At 41.3% G+C, this 26430-nt stretch overlaps 1 protein-coding gene across 1 annotated transcript in view; it reads right to left on the reverse strand.

The window, feature by feature from the left end:
* Positions 1 to 26430, reverse strand: part of mspo (M-spondin) — a 195042-nt gene that overhangs the window by 93850 nt on the left and 74762 nt on the right. The gene's annotated exons all lie outside the window — the stretch shown is intronic.

Genomic DNA, 26430 nt, shown 5'->3' on the forward strand with positions numbered 1-26430 from the left:
TGACAATATTTAAGAACAGGTAATTGAACTATGAACGGTAGCACCAAAAAATATGGTAATAAATACAGATTATCAATCCTAGGTAGCTCGACTCAATACAAGGGATTAAACACCAAAAATATTGACTAGAAACTGACAACGAACATTCTAGCGAAACATTACCATTTTCTTGTGTTTTTAAATAATTTTAAAAAGTACTAGCTGTAGTACCCGGCGTTGCGCGGATAGTTTCTGTATATTTACCTTTAAGATTTGCATTACCAGTTAGTTATGTGTGATGTGAATTCTTTTAGAATTCCTTTTTGACCTGCAGATTAATATGTTGTGATCTATTATGTAGTTTTAAAATTATTTAGATGCGTTTGATTTCAAGTTTAGATTATTTAGTTTTCGAGTACAACTTGTCCTTATGGAAGCTCGAATCGACTGGGAAGTATTTGATCCTGTCAAAAATTAATAAGTGATAACTATTTGTATTTAGCCGTCGCACTATAGATACGATGTACAGGATTTCAACTGTCAATGAGACTATCCCGCTCCCGCCTTCCACCACTAAGAGATATAAAATCTGGATTGCCACTATTCACCTCAGCGACCCCAAAAACTACGGATTCGACACTATTTACGATTATTTCTTTACCTGACTCCCCTAACCCCCCACTCCTAAGGGGGCTAGAGGTGGCTTACCTTCACAGTGCTCGTCTGCGTATAGCAAATAATAAGTGTTCAAAATTTGATGAAATTGCTCCAGTGGTTTAGGAGGAGATGTGTTATTTACACACATCAATACATTTTTATATATAGTATAAGATTACAGTAGAGACTCAGAAACTTGACCTAAGCAGACTAAGAGGGCGTTGAGTTACAAAAATGTGGAGTTTCACAGACTCATGGGAGAGTTACATAAAAGTCATTTCAGCTTATATTAAAGTATTGAAATATTTAACATATAGTGGTCTAACAAAATACATTCATTACATTTTTAGTCTTTTTTTGGTTGTTGTTCAGAAAAACATAATGGTGATGGTGGTTTGTCTTGTTTCCGTTTCATCTTCTGGAGGCTTCTTCACACGACATCAGTACCTTGCACCCTGTAAGCATTCCTTCGGTGACCTTCAGTCCTCTCCTGCGTGCCATCTTCACATTCTCCACCTCCTCTGATTCCTCTTCATTCCTTCCTTCCATCTCTCTCACCACTGCAACTGCCAGCTATACCACTCAAACGGTGTAAAACACAAGGAAGACTCATTTCTTGATTTATCTCTAAACTTGATGGATCCTCTCAACAAGTCTCTCGAGAACTTGATTGTGCCTATCAAGCCTCTCAACAAGTCTCTCGAAAACTTGATTGTACCTATCAAGCCTCTCAACAAGTCTCTCGAGAACTTGATTGTGCCTATCAAGCCTCTCAACAAGTCTCTCGAGAACTTGATTGTGCCTATCAAGCCTCTCAGCAAGTCTCTCGAGAACTTGATTGTGCGGCTCATCATGCCTCTCAGCAAGCGGCACATCATGCCTCTCAGGTTGATCAAACTGTGGCTGCTGCCCTTCACCGGTGGGAGCAGAAGAAGTTGCGGGCTGCTCGCCCAGCCGGGTCTCCCTTCTTGATCGCTTATGCGGTACTGGCTCCTCAATGGTTTGATAGTAAACTATAGTCCCGTCCACCAAACGCCGCGGGCATAGTTTCCTCAAGCACTCTCAGCAGCAACCCTCGACCAGTACGTCCGATTTTAGGAGCGTTATTCAATAACCAGGGAAGTAAAGGGCCAAGAAAAATATTGTAGCTTTATATTTATAGAAATAGCACCAAGCACATCTAAAGATTGATTACATGTGGAAACACACCGAGCAGTAGGTGGAAAATAATGCAATTGAGGACAAATAGATTGTAAGGATTGAAAGAATGCCAAACTGATAAGAGAGACGGCAGCAACAGAGGGTACGTTATTTACAGTGACAAGAACGTGAGAAGCCTGAAGTAGAAATGAGGTACAACTAGAAGAAAAATAAGAAGATAGTAATAAAGTAAGTGAGACCGTAGATGTATGGCGAGGTGACGGGAGAGTGTGGGAAGGCAGGTTTTCCCCATTAATGCGTCGACTGCCTAACGACGAGGGGGAAAAGCGTTTCCCAAGGATGGATTGGTACAAAATTTGGCAATATGTCCTTGTCCTTTACAACGAAAACAAAAAATGGGTGAGTGAATATTAGGAACACTAGAAACGGAGGAGGTGGGTGGGGTAGAAGAGGTGACAAGTGGTAGCGGAACGGAAGAATAATAAGAAGAATCACATAATGCAGATAAAGCATGAGCCGTGGGAGCGTGCTGGGCCCATAACCCAGAGGTCCGTGGTCGTAACCACGCTCTGCTACCATTTGTGACGTAAAGGGCGCATTGGGTTGTTATGTGTGGTGCCTGTGCACTGGGAATATTTTAATGTGGTGGTATGGTGATGCTGGATTGTTAGATTGATATTGAAGGTATGAAAATAAGACCAGGATTGTAAAACACTCACGATAATCAGAGTCCAATACTGCACGCAATTAAAAAGGAGCAAGTAATATATTTAAACCCCTGGTCTGACGGACGTGGTAGCATAGACATACCGAATTTTTTAGAGATATGGCGCGCAGAGGAAAAGATTGCTGTCCAAAAAAAAAATAAGTGTGTTTCGCATAAAACAAAGTACACATTTTAAATACAAAGTGAAAACAAGCAGGCAGAGTGCACGAGGAAGCCTATAGCTGGGTCTATTTCCGAAGGTGTCCGCAGTAAGTACAACTAGGAAATGATCTTGGGAACGAGTGAAACCGTAATCGGGGGAAAAGGTGCAACCGCCATATCATAATAAACATGTAATACAATGAGAACCAAAATGATCGCAAAAAAGGGTAGAACAATTAATTGAAGTGAATGACAATATTTGGGAACATATAATTGAACTATGAACGGGAGCACCATAAAATATGGTAATAAATACAGATTTTCAATCCTAAGTACCTCGACTCAATACAAGGGATTAAAAACCAAAAAGATTGACTAGACACTGACAACGGACATTCTAGCAATACATTACCTTCTTTTTGTTTTTAAAGAATATTAAAAAGTACTAGCCGTAGTACCCGGCGTTGCCCGGATAGGTTCTGAATATTTACCTTTAAGATTTTCATTACCTGTTAGTTAAGTGTGATATATTTTTTTAGAATTCCTTTTTGACTTGCAGATTGATATGTTATGATCTATTAAGTAGGTTTAAAATTATTTAGATATGTATGATTTCAAGTTTTAGATTATTTCGTTTTCCAATACAACTTCGTTCTTATGGAAACTCGAATCCACTGGGAAGTATTTGATCCTGTCAAAAATTAATAAGTGATAACTATATGTATTTAGCCGTCGCACTATAGATACGATGTACAGGATTTCAACTGTCAATAAGACTGTCCCCCTCCCGCCTTCCACCACTAAGAGATATAAAATCTGGATTGTCACTATTCACCTCAGCGACCCCCAAAACTACGGATTCGACACTATTTTCGATTATTTCTTTACCTGACTCCCTTAACCCCCCATTTCTAAGAGGGCTAGAGGTGGCTTACCCCCACAGTGCTCGTCTCCGGAAAGCAAATAATAAGTGTTCAAAATTTGATGAAATTGCTCCAGTGGTTTAGGACCACGAACCTGCTACGCAGGCGTAGCAGGGGGAGAGGTGATACTCCCACGTGGCGCGTCCCAGGTGGCGGATAGGGAGGTCCTAACCGGATTTCCGGCGGACTTGAGGGAAATAAAATACCTCTCGCGGACCAAACACACAACCCCTGTGGGTGGGGGAGGCAGACGAATAATACACCCACGGTATCCCCTGCCTGTCGTGAGAGCCGACTAAAAGGGGCGACCAAGGGATGGTTGTATTCGAACCATGCAACTACATGTGATTGGTACCACCACGCGGAGAACACCAAGGGTCGCTTTTACTTGTGCTAAGTACCACTATATTAGGTACGAAATAGGTTTGTGATTAGTAGCACACAGGAGCACCGCGCGGTCGGCTTTTGCAGTACCTGTGATTAGTACCACCATATGAGCAGGACCATGGGATGATAGCTACCATGTTTCTGCCTTGCCTATGATTAGTACCCACTATATAAGGAACACCACGGGATAGGGAGAGGTCCCTGTGATTAGTACTCTTATGTGATGAACATCATAGGTTTGCGTTGCCTGTGAATGGCGCCGCAGAGTGAGAAAAACATAGGTCTGTATTAATGTCGAATTTCATAAGCTTTGAGTAGTACAATAATGTGTGGGATACCGCAAGTCTCTGCTACCATTGATTAGTACCGCAACAGGACAGATACCATGGTTCTACATTACTAGCGATAAGTATATTCTGAGGGGCCTTTGACTTGTATTTTGGACCCGTTTAGACAGCAAGCATCCTCGAATTGCTTTGGAAGTGGTCCCTTGGTCAGTAATACTATTAACTATGATAGTTTTTTGAGTCGGATCCACTGATTGTTTTCAACTCATGTTCATTCATTCATTCATTCATTCATTCGTTCATTCATTCTTCATGGCATTTTTTATTTTGGTCAGTGGATAATTTTGAACTGTTATTTGTCGTTTCATTTCGTACCATTAGGGGCCGAAGACCTGGATGTTAGGCCCCTTTAAACAACAAGCATCATCATCATCATCATCATCAGTGGTTTAGGAGGAGATGAGTCATTTACACATACATCCATTTTTATATATAGTATCAGATTACAGTAGAGACTCACAAACTTGACCTAAAGCAGACTAAGAGGGTGTTGAGTTACAAAAATGTGGAGTTTCACAGACTCATGGAAGAGTTATATAAAAGTCATTTCAGCTTATATTAAAGTATTGAAATTTTTAACATATAGTGGTCTAAAAAATACATTCATTACATTTTTAGACTTTTCTTGTTGTTGTTGTTGAGAAAAACGTGATGGTAATGGTGGTTTGTCTTGCATCCGTTTCATCTTCTGGAGGCTTCATCACACGACATCAGTACCTTGCAACTTGTAAGCATTCCTTCAGTGACCTTCAGTCCTCTCCTGTGTGCCATCTTCACATTCTCCACCTCCTCTGATTCCTCTTCATTCCTTCCTTCCTTCCTTCCTTCCATCTCTCTCATCACTGCAACTACCAGCTATACCACTCAAACGGTGTAAGAAAACACAGAGAAGACTCATTTCTTGATTTATCTCTAAACTTGATGGAGCCTCTCAACAAGTCTCTCGAGAACATGATTGTGTCTATCAAGCCTTTCAACAAGTTTCTCGAGAACTTGATTGTGCCTATCAAGCCTCTCAACAAGTCTCTCGAGAACTTGATTGTGCCTCTCAAGCCTCTCAACAAGTCTCTCGTGAACTTGGTTGTGCCTCTCAAGCCTCTCAACAATTCTCTCGAGAACATGATTGTGCCTCTCAAGCCTCTCAACAAGTCTATCAAGCGTCTCAGCAAGTCTCTCGAGTACGTGATTGTGTCTATCAAGCCTCTCAACAAGTCTCTCGAGAATTTGATTGTGCCTATCAAGCCTCTCAACAAGTCTCTCGAGAACTTGATTGTGCCTATCAAGCCCCTCAAGTCTCTCGAGAACATGATTGTGCCTATCAAGACTCGCAGCAAGTCTCTCGAGAACTTGATTGTGCGGCTCATCATGCCTCTCAGCAAGCAATACATCATGCCTCTCAGCTTGAGCAATCTGTGGCTGCTGCCCTTCACCGGTGGGAGCAGAAGAAGTTGCGGGCTGCTCGCCCAGCCTAGTCTCCCTTCTTTATCGCTTATGCGGTACTGGCTCCTCCATGGTTTGATAGTAGACTGTAGTCCCATCCACCAAACGCAGCGGGCAAAGGTTTCTCAAGCACTCGCAGCAAGCAACCCTCGAACAGTACGTTCGATTTTAGGAGCGTTATTCGATAACCAGGAAAGTAAAGGGCCAATAAAAATATTGCAGCTTTATCTTTAAAGAAATAGCACCACGAACATCTAAAGGGTAATTACATGCGGAAGCACACCGAGCAGTAGATGGAAAATAATGCAATTGAGGACAAATAGATTGTAAGGATTGAAAGAGTGCCAAACTGATAAGAGAGACGGCTGCACCGGAATCTAAAAGAGCAACAGAAGGTACGTTATTTACAGTGACAAGAACGTGAGAAGCCTGAGATAGAAATGAGATACAACCAGAAGAAAAATAAGAAGATAGTAATGAAGTAAGTGAGACCGTAGATGTATGGCGAGGTGACGGTAGATTGTGGGAAGGCAGGTTTTCCCCATTAATGCGTCGACTGCCTAACGACGAGGGGGAAAAGCGTTTCCCAAGGATGGATTGGTACAAATTTTCTCAATATGTCCTTGTCCTTTACAACGAAAACGAAAAGTGGGTGAGCGAATATTAGGAACACCAGAAACGGAGGAGGTGGGTGGGGAAGAAGAGGTGACAAGTGGTAGCGGAACGGAATAATAATAAGAAGAATCACTTAATGCAGATATAGTATGAGCAGTGGAATCGTGCTGGGCCCATAACCCAGAGGTCCGTGGATCGTAATCACGCTCTGCTACCATTTGTGAAGTAAAGGGCACATTGGGTTATAATGTGTGGTGCCTGAGTACTGAGAATATTTTAATGTGATGGTATGGCGATGCTGGATTGATAGACTGATAGTGAAGATATGGAAATAAGACAATCCAAAACTCACGATAATCAGAGACCAATACTGCACGCAATTAAAAAGGAGCAAGTAATATATTTAAACCCCTGGTCTGACTGATGTGGTAGCATAGACAAACCGAAGTGTTTAGAGATATGGCACGCAGTGGAAAAGATTGCTGTCCTTCACAAAATATAAGTGTGTTTCGCATAAAAAAGTACACATTTTAAATACAAAGTGAAAGCAAGCGGGCAGAGTGCACGAGGAAGCTTATAGCTGGGTCGATTTCCAAGGGTGTCCGCTGTAAGTACAACTAGGAAATGATCATGGGAACGAGTGAAACCGTAATCGGGGGAAAAGAAGCAACCGCCATTTCGTAATAAATATGTATTACAATGAGAACTAAAATGATCACAAGAAAGTGTAGAACAATTAATTGAAGTGAATGACAATATTTAAGAACAGATAATTGAACTATGAGCGGGAGCACCATCAAATATGGTAATAAATACAGATTATCAATCCTAAGTAGCTCGACTCAATACAAGGGATTAAACACCAAAAATATTGACTAGAAACTGACAACGAACATTCTAGCGATACATTACCTTTTTTTTTGTGTTTGTAAAGAATTTTAAAAAGTACTAGCTGTAGTACCCGGCGTTGCCCGGATAGTTTCTGAATATTTACCTTTGAGATTTGCATTACCAGTTAGTTATGTGTGATGTGAATTTTTTTAGAATTTCTTTTTGACTTGCAGATTAATATGTTATGATCTATTACGTAGTTTTAAAATTATTTGGATATGTTTGATTTCAAGTCTTAGATTATTTAGTTTTCGAGTACAACTTCGTCCTTATGGAAGCTCGAATCGACTGGGAAGTATTTGATCCTGTCAAAAATTAATAAGTGATAACTATATGTATTTAGCCATCGCACTATAGATACGATGTACAGGATTTCAACTGTCAATGAGACTGTCCCCCTCCCGCCTTCCGCCACTAAGAGATATAAAATCTGGTTTTTCACCATTCATCTCAGTGACCCAGAAAACTGTAGATTCGACACAGTTTTCTATTATTTTTGTTACGGAGATTTCCGTGGTAGTTAGAGGTGAAAGAAGGTGCGGGGTGGTGAACAGGTCTCAAGCTACGAAAGTAAAATTAATTTAAAAATTTAACAAGGTTATATTTTCTTTTCAAAATAAAGAAATAACAAGTACGGCAGGTACAGAGTAGCAAGTCAACAAAATGTAGTTACTGGATTTACTGGATTTGGGCTTCGCGCCCCGACTTCACACTTCTAGGGCAATTAGCCCAACTTTACTCCAAAATAAGTTTTACCAGAGGGGCAGAAAACCCCCATTCATGTACAAGAGCACTTGCCCCAAATTACACAGAAAGGCCTCCTCGAGGCATACAAGACTTAATTTTCAAGAAAGAGCCACACGCTCTCAAACTTTAAGCCTCTCAAAGGCCACACCAAACTCCACCTTCAAGTTGTCCTCTCAGGACATAGACACAGGGGTAACATACCCAACCTACTGAGGTCTATTAAATGAAAAGGGGTAATTACATGACCTCCAAAATAACAATTAGAGAGGAGGCGATCTGCTCTCCTAATGCATTTGTTTTTTAAAACCTAATCTGGCTCTAGGCCACTAATACAAGGGCTAATCCCATACTACAGAGGTGACTTAGGAAGGAAACAATTTACATTACGTTAAAGAAGAATAGGTAGAGAAAAAAAAGTTCACCACAAAGCAATATGAGTGGGAGCTCGAGAGGGTTAAGCACTCTCTATCCCAATATGTAGTTTAAAAGATAGAATAGATACAAGTTTCTTTACATTTTAAGGAAGGTTACATAATGGAACAACTTCGGACCCGCCCCGAGAGTTAAACTGATGAGCTAGCAAAGAAAGAAGTTATTAATCGGCCATTACCTTGTTGTTGACCGCTGCCGACGAAAGAGGCGCTTCCCGCCCCCTGCTATGTACTTTACACACTGAAAGATGGAACAGAAGTGGCCCGGAGACCCTAAAATCAGCAGTTTATATACTCTCGCGGAAAGTTCGAGGCGTTTGGGGAATGAGAACACCCTCCCACAAAAACTTTATTGGCTAACCAAGAAAACCCCTACACAATATGAAGAAGAAATACCTAATTGGTGGAAAATTAATTCAAGAAATTCGGGATTGGCTAGATACAAAACAAGGGGAAAGAAAGGGATAATATTGCCAACTTAAATAATGACTGAAATAAATTTAGCAAAGAACAAACTTTTGAATTCAAAATTTCTCCAAAAAAAAAAAAAAAGTTCTTTCACTCCGCACTACTGTCGGATTTTTTATTATGGACACTCGAGTTTAGGCTTTAATTACAAACGAACCAATAGGCCTATGGAAATTCGAGTTATACCAATATTTTCCTTGTTTAATTCTACATTAGCGTATATAAGACGCATTGTTTTCGACGTTCATTAAATATTTTTTATTTGTGGTTGTAATAAATATTGCCCGGGTTTTTGGCTTCTTCTCTACAAAGCGCTCACTTAGGAATATATAAAAGGAAAACGACTTGTCTGATTCTAATGAGTTTTATATGTTATAACCACATGTATTTATATTGTAATACTCAAGTTACAAATTTTTTCAACCACCCTGAAAAATGTTCTTATCATTTTTCTAAATCAACTCTTTCTCAGCCCAGGATAAACGTACAGCAGCAAACTTGGGCTTGTTTTGAAGCACTCAGTCATGGTTATTAGAAACTACAACAACTGTAACCGCGCAGTGTGGTACCGAATTTATGAAGAGTAATACTGAAAGGAGGTTTTGTGTACGCCGGACCGTGCAATTAACAGCAGGCCGGGTGATGAAATCGGGCGCAGTGTTGCCGAGTTCAGTAGTATTCACGCGCGCAACGAACACAGCTTTTCGTTTACTTTCAACCTTTAATTTTATTTCCTCTTATAAATTCCACTTCGCATCACCTTTTCTCATAAGGGCTTTAGACCTTCAAGGGCAGGTTTAAAAACGATTAACTTCCTAATTTAGAAATATCACACTGTACCATTTTAACAAGAGTTATTTGTATTATTATATTTACAATATTTAATTCTATCAATTTTCTTCGTCTGAAAAATCACTGTGTTCCGAAGAATCGGTGCTGCTGTCATTCATGTTGATTATGACTGACTCGAAATAAGGGCCATTTGCAGACTTATCTTTTTCCCAGTAGTGGTCTTCAATTTCCTTAGCGTGTTTAATGCATTGTTTCCGGAGTTCAGGGGTCACGGTAGGTAAGGGTTCTCGGCATAAAGCGTAAATTGTTTCCATACCTCTACCATTTTTTAATGTGTTAGCCATATTTGTTTTTGCTATTTTCCCTTTTACGTACGCCCAAATGAGCTCGATTGGATTAAGCTCGCAATGGGCCACTGATAACCAAATAATCTGTACATCTGGTCGAAGTCGTTTAGTCAGTTGTTCCAGCTTCTTTACCGGCGTTTGAAAATAAGGCCTGGCAAGGACAATCAGCTCTGATTTAGTTAATTTGTTATAATCGTCAACTCCATGTGGTAGTGAAATATTCTTTAACGTTATCCAATGTATAATTTCACGTTTCAGCCATGACATGTTCGGGTTTTTAGGTGAAGGATCGACCCTCGTATGATATGGAGCTTGATCTATAACGACAGCCGAACTTTGAGGCAATAAACTCAGGACTTTCATGAACCATTCTTCATAATGAGCCGAGTTCATCTCATTCTGTTAATCACCACTACTTTTCTTGCCATTAAAAGAAATCGCTCTTCACTTCCGATGTGTAAAATTATGACCTGGATGACGTATTTCCATCATTCCCCTTTGAAGCGGCTCCTACTCTCTTCACTGACGACAGCGATAATCCAAGAAAATCTGCCACCTTCTGGTACACAGGGAACCTCTTGTCCCCTACTTTTTCCCAATCACATTGAAAAAAATAGCACTCAAAATCATTGCAAACCGGGCGAGTTGGCTATGCGGTTACGAACGCGCAGCTGTGAGCTCGCATCCGGGAGATAGTGGGTTCGAACCCCACTGAGGGCAGCCCTGAAGATGGTTTTCCGTGGTTTCCCATTTTCACACCAGGCAAATGCAGGGGCCGTACCTTAATTAAGGCCACGGCCGCTTCCTTCCCATTCCTCGGTCTTTCCTCTCCCATCGTCGCCATAAGACCTATCTATGTCGGTGCGACGTAAAGCAAATAACAAAAAAGAAAAAATTATTGCAAGTTCACCCCCTGATAACGGCGGTCTCGGAGGCATCCTGAAGTGACGTGGTCAACATGCAGAACATAGGAAAACTGAAAATAGCTTCCGGACAAACCAAGGTCACGGGCATTCCGTTTCACAACTGCCCGGGGCGAGTGTACTGTGTTCGTTGCGCGCGTGATTACTACTGAACGCGGCAACACTGCGCCTAATTTCACCACCCGGCCTCCTGTTAATCGCACGGTCCGGCGTGGACAAAACCTCCCTTCAATATTACTCTTCATAAATTCGGTACCACACTGCACGGTTACAGTTGTTATAGTTTCTAATAACCATGACTGAGTGCTTCAAAATAAGCCCAAGTTTGCTGCTGTACGTTTATCCTGGGCTGAGAAAGAGTTGCTTTAGAAAAATGATAAGAACATTTTTCAGGGTGGTTGAAAAAAATTGTAACTTGAGTATTACACTACAAATGAGGGGCTGAGAACAAAAAGCAGGTAAGTGACATTTTATGAAAAAATGAGTTAAGTGCAGGTTGTGATAGCCCAATAGCATATCTCTTAGGATAAAAATCAGGTAAGTGATCACACTGTCCAGTGCTGCCATCTAGGCACCATTCACTTGTACTCTTTGTAAAATGTGTTTCCTGTTTAGAGCAAAAACCAGGCAAGTGATCTCATAGGCAGTGGTTGTTTTGTTACATCGTAAGGTTGTGATTCTACAAGAAAATGGATAATAAAGAAGAAGGAAGGTTGTTATCCTGGTTTAATGGTATGTAAATATATAATTAGTATATATGTTTTGTGTTTTATGTGGATGAATTTCTTGTTTGTTTTGAAGCATTAATATTACTCTAGTTTGAAGAGAACATAATGTCTTAATGTAGGTTATGTTTACATAATTTGAACTTAACAGCTACAAATTAATAGACATAGCAATGATAGTTATGCTCCTACATGAATTGTAACTGAATAATTTTACCACTTCGAAAAGGAAAGTAGGCTTTCGAATGGATAACCAAACTATCTGAAATGCTCATTTTTGACCGATTGTAAATGGAATATATTTTAACTTTAACATAACTTTCAGAGTGCACCTCCGAATCAGAACCTGATGTGGATGACTGGGATACAGATTATGATCCAGGAAATAATTCATCAAGCACAGAAAGTGAAGACACCGAACTGAAAAGACGTAAACCGAGTCTAAAGAGAACAAAAAAATTAGAACTCTTACGGAACACTGTGGACGGCTGTGCATCATCTGACCTTCATTCTAAGGGTCCTGGCAAAATATCAGCAAATGGAATGAAAAGCAAAGGTATGTACTCGTAGTGATAAAATTTGCTGTGAACATGAACATAAAAATATTCTTCTTACAAAGCCTACAAAGTTGACCAAGTGAACTGTATAAAATGTACAATAATAATAATAATAATAATAATAATAATAATAATAATATCATCATTATCATGTAGTCCATTGTTTCAGAAGGTATGCCAGAACCAAATAACAGGAATGGAGACGACCATCCTCGAGAGCCTTCATCACCATTGGAAGGCAATGACACTGGAACTACAGACTTTTCTACTGTCCTACCTAGGGGGCGTAAACGACAGAGAGAACCAAGGAAGTCAATGGAGAAAAAACTTTTACGGAATTCTGGGAAGGAGTATGTCGGTCATAGAGGTATTGTGAAAAAGGCCAAAGTCTTGCAGGATGTTGGCAATCATAGGTCATGTCGCTTTAAATGCACAGAAAATATTAATAAGGAAAGTAGGGAAAGTATTTTCGCAGAGTTTTGGGGACTTTCATGCTGGAATCTTCAATCGGCTTTTATATGCTCCTGTGTAACTTTAAAGGTACCGAAAAGAAGAATTAAGACTGCAACCAAGCACAAAAATTCCACTAAAATTATAAACCTGAAAGGGCACAGAGTGTGCAAAGATTTTTTTATAAGAACCTTGGGAATCTCCCATAACAGATTTGACCTGGCTACAGATAGAATGAGTGGAAATGGTGTTTCACCAAGGGACATGCGTGGAACGGGTGCAGCCAAGAATAAAATAAGTGACACTTTAGTGAACCAAGTAAAAGAACACATTAACGCCTTTCCCAAGTATTCGAGTCATTACAGTAGACGTTATAACCCTGACAAAAAATACTTGTCACAGGATCTAAGTTTGGCCACTATGTACAAGTTGTATCGCGAATGGTGTAATGAAAAGGGGTATGACTCAGTAAAAGAATGGTGTTATCGTAAAATATTTAACACCCACTTCAACTTAAGTTTTCATCGGCCACATAGTGACACTTGTAATAAGTGTGATATATTTTCCATGAAAGTAGCTCATGAGAAAGATGAGCAGCAGCTGGCTCAGTTCAAAAAGGAACAAGAACTGCACCTGAGGAAAGCCCAAAAAGCAACTGAGCAGAAGAGGATAGACAAAGAAAAAGCAAAACTGGAGGATACCATAGCTGTCTTTACTTTCGATCTACAGAAAACGTTGCCTACACCTTCACTTACCAGCAACAAAGTTTACTACCTGAGAGTTCTCTGGACTTATAATTTTTGTGTCCATAACCTTACAACAGGAAAATCTACCATGTTTATGTGGGGGGAAAACACTGCCTCAAGAGGATCGCAAGAAATTGGTTCCTGTCTCAAGAAGTATTGCGAAGGTTTACAGGAAGTGAGTAGAATCATTGCTTACAGTGACTGTTGCGGTGGTCAAAACCGATACAAAAACCTGCTCAAATTTTGGATGTTCATCGTGAAGACATGTGCAATACAAGTCATTGATCACAAGTTCCTGGAGCCAGGCCATACTTATATGGAATGTGATCAAGACTTTGGCCTGATTGAGAAACGTAGGCGTGTGGTTAGTAATGTCTTTGTTCCTGAGGATTGGATGAGTACTGTGAAAGCAACATCAAAAAAACTTTTCTGTTATTCCAATGAAAAATGAAGATTTCTTTACAGTTCAGCCTATGGCCAAATTCACAAAGAATACCATAACCAAAGACGAAGAAGGTAATACTCTGTCATGGCAAAGAATAAGATGGATACGTGTAGAAAAGAAGGATCCTTTTATTATGCTCTTCAAAGAAACACTGAATGAGGATATCCCCTTCAGAAGAGTGAACATAGTAAAACGTGGGGTCGGCAGACCATCAGAAGTAATGCTCTCAAAGCTCTATCTAGGAGATGTACCCATAAAGGCTGCAAAATACAAGAACCTCCAGGAACTTAAACCGCTGATACCTCCGGTTCACCATACTTTCTTTGACAGTCTGCCTCACCATAATGTTCCAGAAACTCGACAAAGGGGGCGTCCCCTCACCGAAATTCAGGACGTGGTCCGTGAAGAAGTTTCAAACAATGAAGAAAACAATGAACTTTCCAGTGACTCTGATTAGCAGATGAACGTACTAATGCCATTGTTACAATGTTAAAGTCACTTACCTTGTTTTTGCATTAAATAAAATTTTAATGAATAACAGTTAAGTATTTTTGGATAATTATTACCAAGTCTGTAATGAATGCTGAAACTTGATTTCACCTCAGTATTAATGCTTGTGATATAATTAATTGATAAAAAAATAAAGGAACTCAACCAAAATATTGTGTAATATTCTATGCCATGTACAACTTTAACTGCAATTTCCTCAAAACTAGGTTTCCGTCACTTACCTGGTTTTTGTTCTCAGCCCCTCAAATACATGTGGTTATAACATATAAAAATTTCATTAGAATCAGACAAGTCGTTTTCCTTGTATATATTCCTAAGTGAGCGCTTCGTAGAGAAGCCAAAAACCCGGGCAATATTTTTTACAACCACAAATAAAAAATATTTAATGAACGTCGAAAACAATGCGTCTTATATACGCTAATGTAGAATTAAACAAGGAAAATATTGGTATAACTCGAATTTCCATAGGCCTATTGGTTCGTTTGTAATTAAAGCCTAAACTCGAGTGTCCATAATAAAAAATCCGACAGTAGGGTGCACTATTGTTGATCTTCAGTAGTGTCCTCTAGAAGAGAAAGTTCACACTTCTTACTACAAGCAAAACAAAAATACGTCGAAAATGACACAGTTCAAAAACTCCAAAATTTCCAGGTAGTGACATCTTCTGAGAAAGTAGAAAATTAATACCGTAGATAAAGTTCAGACTTCCTCCAGCAGAGGAGTTTCAATTGGCGCACATTTTAAATTAGCGGCGTGGGGGTGTACCGCCCGGTACAGACCTCCCCCCCCCCAAAGTTCCTCCAGGGGTGACACTGGCAATTTGTTTGGAAACAAGTTTCAAGTTTTGATGTTGATATGGAGATTAATTGCAGAAGTATTTATAGGATTTTCTTAATGTGGTTTGATTCAGTTTCAAAATTTTTGTTGTGACAGGCGAAGTAAAGTCTTTATGTTTGTAGAAATTCAGAAGGAAAACTTTAGTTTTTAAAGTTGAGGAAAATTTTCTAAGTCCACCAAATATTGCAGTAGAATACCCAAGAAAAGGTAGTAAAGTTAATCTGGAATGTCCATATAGTTGATGTTGATTAAGTTGGATGGCCAGACCGGCCGTTACAGCTTGCATCCAAAGGCGGCCGCTCGGACCCCTCAAGTACCCTGAGATACCGCTCGCCCGCACTATGAGGGGAGCAGTGGTGTTGAAGCACGCCGCGCCCGCGGTGAACATGTACAGGCTGCGGGCAAGTAGCAGGTCGTGCGCCGCACATCAGCCTTGGCCGGGAGGAGGGCTCTGGCTCGCCGTGCACATGTCGTCCTCGCTGGGGCCGAGGGGGCCCTTCCTCTAACCCAGTCGCAGCACGGCGCCGCGCGGCTGCGGGGGCACTGAAACATTAAAGCTAAGCGGCAGAATTGTTGGACCATCATCATTTTTTGAGGGCACAGGCTTTGTGGAGAGGTTGAGGGGCCAGCGGCGTGCAGAAATTCATTTCAGATGCGAGCCACTGTGTGTAGTGGAGCAGGAGACGGGAGCGTGGTAATGGCCGTGGCAAGGACAGGATGGCAGTTTAATGGTTCGGGGCAGGTTTCACAAACATGCTTACATATAAAACAAAATACTAGAGAAGGGGCAGAAAGCCTTAAAAGTGAAACTCAAAAAAAAATATAACCTTCATATTCCTTTCACGATTATATGAAGCAAGTTAACCCAGAAATTACACCGGTTTCACCTGTGACAGGTGAACCCTAAATATCCTCTCGGTGGCTGGATTGCTTAATAACAACGTAACCGGCGTAAGGAAATCGAGAATGACACACGGCCCATGGAATCTGGGGGAAAGCTTGCCCGCGGGAACAAAATTCTTGACCATTACTTGGTCACCTACCTTCAAAGGGGTGGGTCTCCGTCCACGATCATACCTTTCCCTAACCTTTTCATGAGACGCTGTGAGATTGGCTTTAGCCTTCTTCCAAAGATCTTTAATGTTGTCCGGATCTATTGTCTCAGGTAGAATGTCACTCAGGGACCAGAGGTTAGAGAGCGGCGTGTTGGGAACAAACTTGAACATCAAAGAGGCTGGAGTAAATTTATGTGATTCATGAACCGCCGAATTCAAAGCAAAAGCTAACCAATGCAGGGACGTGTCCCACCTGGAATGATCTTCATGATGATAGGCAATAAGCGCGGACCTGAGATTACGGTTAACCCGTTCAGCCAGAGATGGTTGAGGGTAATAAGCAGAAGTAGTTATATGAGAGATGGACAAGTCAAAACAGAATTTACGAAAAAGATTTGATGTGAACGCCTTAGCATTATCAGACACAATATATTGGCACGGACCAAAAGAAGCAAAAATAGAATTTAGGCAAGTAATGGTGGACTGAGCGGTAGCCAGCTTAGTCGGAAATAACCAGGAAAATCTTGTAAAACCATCTACGCATACAAAGATGAACTTGTTGGCATTTCCCTTTGACTGGGGAAGGGTCCTACATAATCAATATACAGGCGTTCCATGGGGCGCGACGCTTGATGCGAAGACAAAAGGCCTACCTTGGTGGACATGGTTGGTTTACTAAGCAAACAAGATTTACAAGCTTTTACTAGTTCACGGATTTCACCGTCCATACCCTTCCAGATGAACCTTTCACGAATCTTTTCACGAGTTTTAAAGATTCCAAGATGCCCCCCTAATGGGGTCTCATGATAGTATTTGAAGATCATAGGCACAAGAACAGCTGGAACGACAACCTTCATCATCTTATCATGCCTCGAAGGGCAACATAGAACACCATTCCTCAGAACATAAGGGACAACATGTTCCCCAGAAGAAAGGGTTTCCATTATCGGAGCCAGCGTCGGATCTTCACGTTGGTATTTCTCGATATCCCTAAAGAGCATGGGAGCATCTGTTAAGATGGCATTAACATCAGATAGCATGGACTCGGGAGGAGATGAACTATCGACCGGTTCATGGTTCTCAACGTCGTTGGAAAACATTCGGCTGAGTCCATCAGCAACAACATTTTCGGTACCTCTGATATGCCGGACATCGAATTGGAAGGCAGAAATACGGATGGCCCAACGGGCTATACGACCAGTACGACGCGACCTACCTATGACCCAGCTTAAGGCTTGATTATCTGTCTCCAGGTCGAATTTGACATGCTCCAGATAGAGACGGAACTTCTCTAAGGCAAATAAGACTGCCAACCCTTCGAGCTCATATATAGAATACTTGGCTTCTTGAGCCGATAGAGTCCTAGATGCATAGGCGATGGGTCGCCTCCCTAGTTCAGTCTCTTGAAGAAGGACTGCAGCTACTGCTGACGACAACGCGTCGGTTTGGACGATGAATTTCTTCGAGAAATCAGGCATAGCAAGTACACGGGCATTACAGAGAGCTAATTTAAGATCTTCAAAAGCGGCTTGTTGAGAAGGTCCCCACTCGAATTTGATGCCTTTCCTACGAAGAAGGTTCAAGGGCGCCGCTCTATTAGCGAAGTTAGGAATAAACTTCCTGAAGAAATTCACCATACCAATGAATCTGGCGATACCTTTAACGTCCTTGGGAGGTTTAAAATCACGGATGGCCTGTGTTCTAGAATGATCGACTGCAACACCATCAGGTGACACAATATGCCCTAGGAATGACATAGAGGGCTTAGCAAAGGCAACCTTGGACAACTTGACAGTTAACCCAGCCTTACGAAGGCGATTGAGAACTTCTTGCAGATGATCTAGATGTTCTTCAAATGTCTCCGAAAATACGACGACATCATCCAAGTAGTGATATAAGTACTCAAATTTGATGTCGGAGAAAACCCTATCTAGCAGCCTAGTGAGTACAGCTGCTCCCTTGGGGAGCCCGAAAGGCACGCGGTTGTATTCGTATAAATTCCAGTCCGTGGCAAACGCTGTAAGATGTTTAGACTCTTCCGCTAGGGGAATTTGATTATAGGCCTGATTCAAGTCCAAGATAGTAAAGAACTTGGCCTTACGAAACCATGAAAAACAAGAATGAAGGTCAGGAAGGGGCACGGATTGCAACACCACCTTCCGATTGAGAGCCCTATAATCAATGACAGGCCTGAAGCCTCCTTGGGGTTTCGGGACTAGAAAAATAGGCGAAGAATACGCCGACTTAGAGGGCCTAATAATACCATCCTTCAACATCTGATCGATGATTTCTTTCAGAGCCTTCATTTTAGGTGGAGATAGCCTATATGGTGGGAAACGGCTAGGAATCGAATCCGTGACCTCAATTTTGTATTCAATAAGGTCAGTAACACCAAGAGTATCAGAGAACACCTCTGGAAATGACTGACATAATTTACGAATACTATCAGCCTGCTCCTCAGGTAGATGTCTAAGGTCTAACAACATCTCATCCTGGGTAGGCGAAATAGATGAACATGATACAGAATTACACTTTAACAAGGGAATTTTACAATTGGAAGCAAATTTGAATGTGCACGACTTACTCTGAAGATCGAGCACAAGGCCAGTGTGAGAAATGAAGTCAGCTCCCAATATGATGGGGCAAGACAGGTGCTTAGCCACAAACAATTTGGTTTTCCATGTAAATTTAAAAATACGAATTTTGACCTGTACAGAACCTAGAATTTCTAATGGAGATGAATTAGCCGAAACATATTGAACAGTAGATGAGCCATAGTCAGGTAGTTTACAAACAGACTTCAATTTAGAATACCATTGGTCCGAAATAATTGAACAAACACTGCCTGAATCTAATAGAGCGGTTATAGGCTCGTTATTCAACTCAATCTTAAGAAAAGGAACAGGTGCGGGGGTATCCGCCGCAATCCTAAGACACTCTTTGGGGCATTCAAAAGATAGATTTGCAGATTGAACATTCCCTGAATTTACGACGAGTTTGCCAGGGGCTGAGCCTCGGGAAGATTGATTAGTCGACTCAGCCGAAGCCACTAGTCACTTTTGATTGTTGTTGGAAGTTAAACCTGAAGTTGAGCAGGAGGGGGTGCTATTTGAATTTGGGCAATCTTTGGCGATATGTGAGAAAGCCCCACATTTAAAACAGCCTTGTGATGAGCCGGCTCCCTTATTTGCCCTACTAGCTTTGATCAATGGACACTTATTGCGAAGATGGTCAGGTGACCCGCAAGCATAACATTTACGGGGTGTGACTGGTCGGCGAGGTGGAGGCCGAGGATTACTAAACGAAGGAGGGGGTTCTTTCGCGACACGCAAGGAATCGGCGTATCTAACTCCTTCCGCTGAGACGGCCAATGCTTCAAGTTCAGAGAAGGTTTGCGGACACGCCGTGAAACACAAATATGACCTATAGGATGGTGAAATTCCTTCTACAATAGCCTGTACAATTTGATCTTCAGGAAAATGAAGGGCAAACACCCTAGTATAGAATTTAATATCTTGGATGAAGTCTGCCAAGTTTTCATCCAAACGCTGTACACGATAATAGTACTTCTGAATAAGGGAGGACCTGGCCCTAGCCGTGATGAAGTTAGCTAGCAAGTGGGCGTGGAAATCCTCAATAGATGATTGCTCGGCGATGGCTCGTACTATTTTGTCGGAGAGAATCCCAATTGCATAGGGATAGATGATTTGCAAAATCTGACATGGGGAAAGAGAAAAAACAAAGGCATGATCCTGAAATTCAACTAAAAATCTTAAAAATGAAATTACATCACTGGTGGTATTAACGGAAAACTTAGAGATACCTCTGAGTAACATTGCCAATGGATGAGGCAAGCTGCTAAACCCGGGTGACATAGTAGGTAAAGGTTTCAATGGCAAGGAAGTTAATTCAGGACGTATATTACTCAACGATGCACGTCGTTCCGACTCGTTGTCCAATGGGGCAGAGATAGTTTGAGCGGCAACGGTTATCCTATTGGCTTCTCCCTTAGGAGGCTCTTCCTCGCTACCTACATTCATCGTGGTGGGTTGATCAATTTTGTGAGGAACTTCCCCAGTTAACAATTGAGTGACCTTGCTAGATAATTCAGAAATACTTTCAAGCAACGTACTAGCTTCCTTCCTCTGAATGTCATTCAACTTCAGAGACAACAGATCGTTAACTCTATTTGAAAAATGATATAGCCTGGCTTGCACACGCTTAATTTGATTAGGAGAAGGATCATTTTCGTCAAAAAAACTAACTACCGATGCTAGCCCAGTAGTATTCTCGGTGATCGTGGAAAGAGAGTCGTCAATTTCTTTCTCTCCCAAATTGGGGATGGAAATGGGCAAATCAAGGGACTTTCTAAGCTTGTTGGTGTCTACCGCAACCGTGCCTCCAGATTGCACATTTCTGATAGTTAACTCATAGATCAACTCCTCTTTGCGCAAATAGTTAAGATGGAGAACATCGCGAGGGCCGGGCATGATGACAGAACAATTTTGAAAAACTCAAAAATTCCAGCAACTGAGAAAATGGTTAGAGTTCGGAACAAAACAATGTTTAGCCGTCAAAAGGGGCTAAAATGAGACCCATTCAACCACGCTCTGCTACCACTTGTTACGGAGATTTCCATGGTAGTTAGAGGTGAAAGAAGGTGCGGGGTGGTGAACTGGTCTCAAGCTACGAAAATAAAATTAATTTAAAAATTTAACAAGGTTATATTTCTTTTCAAAATAAAGAAATAACAAGTACGGCAGGTACAGAGTAGCAAGTCAACAAAATGTAGTTACAATATTTACTGGATTTGGGCTTCGCGCCCCGACTTCACACTTCTAGGGCAATTAGCTCAACTTTACTCCAAAATAAGTTTTACCAGAGGGGCAGAAAACCCCCATTCATGTTCAAGAGCACTTGCCCCAAATTACACAGAAAGGCCTCCTCGAGGCATACAACACTTAATTTTCAAGAAAGAGCCACACGCTCTCAAACTTTAAGCCTCTCAAAGGCCACACCAAACTCCACCTTCAAGTTGTCCTCTCAGGACATAGACACAGGGGTAACATACCCAACCTACTGAGGTCTATTAAATGAAAAGGGGTAATTACATGACCTCCAAAATAACAATTAGAGAGGAGGCGATCTGCTCTCCTAATGCATTTGTTTTTTTAAAACCTAATCTGGCTCTAGGCCACTAATACAAGGGCTAATCCCATACTACAGAGGTGACTTAAGAAGGAAACAATTTACATTACGTTAAAGAAGAATAGGTAGAGAAAAAAAAGTTCACCTCAAAGCAATATGAGTGGGAGCTCGAGAGGGTTAAGCACTCTCTATCCCAATATGTAGTTTAAAAGATAGAATAGATACAAGTTTCTTTACATTTTAAGGAAGGTTACATAATGGAACAACTTCGGACCCGCCCCGAGAGTTAAACTGATGAGCTAGCAAAGAAAGAAGTTATTAATCGGCCATTACCTTGTTGTTGACCGCTGCCGACGAAAGAGGCGCTTCCCGCCCCTTGCTATGTACTTTACACACTGAAAGATGGAACAGAAGTGGCCCGGAGACCCTAAAATCAGCAGTTTATATACTCTCGCGGAAAGTTCGAGGCGTTTGGGGAATGAGAACACCCTCCCACAAGAACTTTATTGGCTAACCAATAAAACCCCTACACAATATGAAGAAGAAACACCTAATTGGTGGAAAATTAATTCAAGAAATTCGGGATTGGCTAGATACAAAACAAGGGGAAAGAAAGGGATAATATTGCCAACTTAAATAATGACTGAAAGAAATTTAGCAAAGAACAAACTTTTGAATTCAAAATTTCTCCAAAAAAAAAAAAAAAAAACAGTTCTTTCACTCCGCACTGGGGTGCACTATTGTTGATCTTCAGTAGTGTCCTCTAGAAGAGAAAGTTCACACTTCTTACTACAAGCAAAACAAAAATACGTCGAAAATGACACAGTTCAAAAACTCCAAAATTTCCAGGTAGTGACATATTCTGAGAAAGTAGAAAATTAATACCGTAGATAAAGTTCAGACTTCCTCCAGCAGAGGAGTTTCAATTGGCGCACATTTTAAATTAGCGGCGTGGAGGTGTACCGCCCGGTACAATTTTTATATCTCACTCCCCCTCACCCACACCCCAAAGGGGACTGAACATGAATTTAAAAAAAATTCGGAGTGTCATTTGTACCGCGCGGTACACCTCCACGCCGCTAATTCAAACTTTGCGCCAGTTGAAACTCCCCTACTGGAGGAAGTCTGAACTTTATCTAAGGTGTTAATTTTCAATTTTCTCAGAAGATGTCACTACTTGGAAATTTTGGAGTTTCTGAACTGCGTCGTTTTCGATGTATTTTTTTTTACCTGTAGTAAGAAGTGTGAACTTTCTCTTCTAAAGGACACTACTGAAGAACTAAAATGGTGCACACTAGTGCGAAGTGAAAGAACTGGTTTTTTTTGGAGAAATTTTTATTTCAAAAGTTTGTTCCTTGTTAAATTCCTTTCTGTTATTGTTTAAGTTGGCTGTATAACCCTTTCTTTCTCCTGGTTTTGAATTTAGCCAATCCCGAATTTCCTTAATTAATTTCTGACCAATCAGGTGTATCTTCTCCAACTTGAATATCTTGCTTAATCCTAGCCAATAAAGTTTTTGTGGGCGGGTGTTCTCATTCCTGAAACGCCTCGAACTTTCCACGAGAGTATATAAACTGCTGATTTTCGGGTCTCTGCGCCACTTCTGTACCAGCTTTCAAGGTGTAAAGTACGTATCAGGGGGCGGGAAGCGCCTCTTTCTTCGGCCAGCAGTTCAACAACAAGGTAATGGCCGTTTAATAATTTCTTTTCTTGCTAGCTCAGCAGTTTAACTCTCGGGGCGGGTCCGAAGCGTTTCCACCATGTAACTTTTCCCTAAAATGTAAAGACTCTTAGCATCTATTCTCTTTTAAAGCTACATATTGGGATAGAGAGTGCTTAACCCTCTCGAGCTCCCACTCATATTGTTTTGAGGTGAGCTTATTTTTCACCACCGATTCTTCCTTAACGTAATGTAAATTGTTTCTTTCTAAAGTCATCTCTTTAGTATGGGATTAGCCCTTGCTTTAGCGGCCTAGAGCCAGATTAGGTTTTAAACAAAATGTATTAGGAGTGCAGATCGCCTCCTCTCAAATTGGTATTTTAGAGGCCATGTAATTAACCTTTTTTCACTTAATAGGCCTCAGGAGGTTGGGTATTTTACCCCTGTGTTTATGTCCTTAGAGGACAACTTGAAGGTGGGGTTTGGTGTGGCCTTTGATAGGCTTAATGTTTGAGAGCGAGTGGCTCTTTCTTGAAAATTGAGTGTTGTATGCCTCGAGGAGGCTTTTCTACGTAATTTGGAGCGAGTGCTCGTGGGCATGAATGGGGTTTTCTGCCCCTCTGTTAAAACTTATTTTGGAGTAAAGTTGGGCTAATTGCCCAAGAATTGTGAGTTCGGGGCTCGAAGCCCAAATCCTGTAAATACTGTAATTGTACTTTTGTTGCCTTGCTACTCTGTACCTGCCATTCTTGTTATTTCTGAATTTTAGAAAGAAAATATAACCTTGTTAAATTTTGAGCCGGCCCCGTGGTGTAGGGGTAGCGTGCCTGCCTCTCACCCGGAGGCCCCGGGTTCGATTCCCGGCCAAGACAGGGATTTTTACCTGGACCTGAGGGCTGGTTCGAGGTCAACTCAGCCTACGTGATTAGAATTGAGGAGCTATCTGACGGTGAGATAGCGGCCCCGGTCTAGAAAACCAAGAATACCGGCCGAGAGGATTCGTCGTGCTGACCCCACGACACCTCGTAATCTGCAGGCCTTCGGGCTGAGCAGCGGTCGCTTGGTAGGCCATGGCCCTTCAAGGGCTGTAGTGCCATGGGGTTTGGTTTGGTTTGGTTAAATTTTAAATTAACTTTAATTTCGTAGTTTGAGACCCGTTCACCCCCGCACCTTCTTTCACCTCTGCTGTTCCACAGATACCTCGGAACATCATTAATTATTTCAGCTACCACCAAAACTATGGATTCGATAATATTCGAGATTATTTTTATACCACCCCCTCGCCCCCTGCCTATAAAGGTGCTAGGGGTGTCTTACCCTCACGCGGTTTGTCTCCTGATGATATTGATAAATGTACCAAGTTTGGTGAAATTCCTCTAGTGGTTTAGGACGAGATGTGTCATTTACACACCCACACACCCACACCCACACACACACGCACACACATACATCAATTTTTATATATAGTAAGAAGAAGGTAATATTTTATATGTAGTTTTTCGATTAATTTTATATCTGGCCCCCTTCGCTCCCCACTTGGACTTGCAAAAATTCCGGAGTAATACTATTCATCTCAGAGGCCCAGAAATCTATGGATTCGAAAATGTTTTTAATTATTTCTATATCTCACCCCCCCCCCTTTGCTCCCTACCTAAATGGGCGCTGGACTTTAAAAACTTCTGGAGTATTACTTTTCAACTCAGCGACCCCGAAAACTATGAATTCGACACTATTCTCTATTATTATTATTATTGTAACTACCCCCCCTGACCCTCTCACTTAAAGGCGCTAGGGATAGCTTACCCCCCATAGTGCTCGTCTCCCGATAGTAAGTAATACGTGTACCAAGTTTGGTTGAAATTGCTCCAGTGGTTTAGGAGGAGATGTGTCACTTACACATACACTTCCATTTCTATATATAGTGTACCGGGTGGTACACCTCCACGCCGCTAATTCAAACTTTGCGCCAGTTGAAACTCCTCTACTGGAGGAAGTCTAAACTTTATCTACTGTGTTAATTTTCAAGTTTCTCAGAAGATGTCTCTACTTGTAAATTTTGAAGTTTCTGAACTGTGTCGTTTTCGATGTATTTTTGTTTTGCCTGTAGTAAGAAGTGTGGACATTCTCTTCCAGATGGCACTACTGAAGAACTACAATTATGCACCCTAGTGCGAAGTGAAAGAACTGTGTTTTTTGGAGAAATTTTGAATTCATAAGTTTGTTCTTTGTTAAATTTCTTTAAGTTATTGTTTAAGTTGGCAATATTAACCCTTTCCTTCCGCCAGTTTTGAATTTGACCAATAAGGAATTTCTGTAATTAATTTTCCACCAATAATGTGTTTCTTCTTCATCTTGTGTAGGGGTTTTCGTTGTTAGCCAATAAAATTCTTGTGGGAGGGTGTTCTCATTCCTGAAACGCCTCGAACTTTCCACGAGGGTATATAAACTGCTGATTTTGGGGTCTCCGCGCCACTTCAGTAACATCTATCAGTGTGTAAAGTACGTAGCAGGGGGCGGAAAGCGCCTCTTTCTTCGGGCAGCAGTTCAACCACCAGGTAATGGCCGTTTGATAACTTCTTTTCTTGCTAGCTCAGCAGTTTAACTCTCGGGGCAGGTCCGAAGCCTTTCTACCATGTAACTTTCCTTTAAAATGTAAAGACACTTGGTATCAATTCCATCTTTTTTAAACTACATATTGGGATAGAGTGTGCTTAACCCTCTCGAGCTCTCACTCATATTGCGTTGAGGTGAACTTATTTTCACAACCGTTTCTTCCTTAACGTAATGTAAATTGTCTCCTTCTATAAGTCACCTCTTTAGTATGGGATTAGCCCTTGCATTAGAGGCCTAGCGCCAAGTAGGTTTTAAATAAATTGTAGTAGGAGTGCAAGAACGCCTCCTCAAGTTGGTATTTTAGAGGCCATGTAATATTTCTGTTTCTTCTCTGAATAGGCCTCAGTAGGTTGGGTATTTTTACCCCTGTGTATGTGTCCTTGGAGGACAGCTTGAAAGTGGAGTTTGGTGTGGCCTTTGATAGGCTTGAACTTAAGAGCGGGTCGCTCTTTCTTAAAATTTGTTTCTGCGTGTCTCGAGGAGGCTTTACTGTGTAATTTGGAGCAAGTGCTCCTGGGCATGATTGGGGTCTTCTGCCCCTTGGTTGAATCTTGTTTAGCGTAAGGTTGAGCTTATTGCTCAAGAATTATGTGTCTGGCTCTCGGAGCCCAAATCCTGAAACTCGGTAATTGTACATTCCCGATCGTTTGCTTTGCTACTCTGTACCTGCCATTCTTGTTATTTCTTGATTTTGCAAAGAAAATATAA

Source organism: Anabrus simplex, chromosome 4 (genome assembly GCF_040414725.1).
Source record: "Anabrus simplex isolate iqAnaSimp1 chromosome 4, ASM4041472v1, whole genome shotgun sequence".
NCBI lineage: Eukaryota > Metazoa > Arthropoda > Insecta > Orthoptera > Tettigoniidae > Anabrus > Anabrus simplex.